The following is a 1,128-nucleotide window of genomic DNA, read 5'->3' on the forward strand; positions in this document are numbered from 1 at the left end:
AAAAAATGTTTACCCACAAAATTTCTACAAATTCTGGATTTATTTTTATGGTTTCTATCAGACAATGAGCTATACTTTTATAAAAATATAATTAAAATTAATTTGAAAAATAATAAAATAAACAGCCCAAGCCGGGAGACTTTGTCGCGGGTTGTGTATTTAAAGATGAAGGCAATAACGATAAAAAATTAATACAGTAGATAGATCAGTTTATATTAATGAAAATAAATCACATAAAATGAGATGACTAAATTTTTTCAAAAGTGATATTTCACCCGCCGGTGATAAAAAAATGCAATCACCATAACGCTCATCACTAATATTGCCATACTATAGGTATGTCCTGCTTGAAAATTTCGCTTGCGTTCTCCTTTTATTTCTCGGAAGCGAGATGAAATTTTGTTGACTGGGCATTTAAAAGCATACTTTTTTCACGAAATTCCAAACGCCACTCCATTTTATTATTGTAAATAGTTCAATAACTCTTTCTAAATTTGTATTTTTTCTTTATTGAAAATTATTAGTTCCAAACTACTAAAATTACAGATGAAATCTAGCAAGATCTCGCAAAACGCTCGGAATGCTGGACAAAAATATGCTTCGTTCTTTTTGCGGTCTGCACGTGCGGGATCTCGCTTGAATTGTCACGCAAATTATATTTCCAAGCAGGTGAAGGCGGACAGTAACTTAAATTTAAAAGGACTAAGGGCCGTTTTCTAATGTAAGCCGTAAAGTTGCCTTTATTAACTGGGCAGATAAATTGTTCCTCACTTTAAAGTGTTTTCGTTTTCTTATCTTACCTGTAAAAATAAATTTGTTATTCCTTCACTACATTTCCGAGAGTGAAACTTCACTACATTCGTCATAAAATTATAAAGGTTGGCAATAGGTTCGTTCGCGTAGCTGTTAATTGTTCATGTTTAACCAAAACTTACAGGTTTTTGCGTTCGCGTACGCAAAAAACTTACAAAGTAGGGGAAATTGAGAGAGCAAAGAGACATTTCATTTTGAGGGGAAGCTGTTAGTTTCTGTTGGAAAAATTTTTGCCAACAGCAATTCGCCAACAGGGAAACAGCTGATCAAAAACAGCTGGTTGGCATTTACGCAAATCACAAAATTTAATTTGAT

Source organism: Rhagoletis pomonella, unplaced genomic scaffold, assembly GCF_013731165.1.
Source record: "Rhagoletis pomonella isolate Grant_MI unplaced genomic scaffold, Rhpom_1.0 Rhpom_scaffold_00006, whole genome shotgun sequence".
NCBI lineage: Eukaryota > Metazoa > Arthropoda > Insecta > Diptera > Tephritidae > Rhagoletis > Rhagoletis pomonella.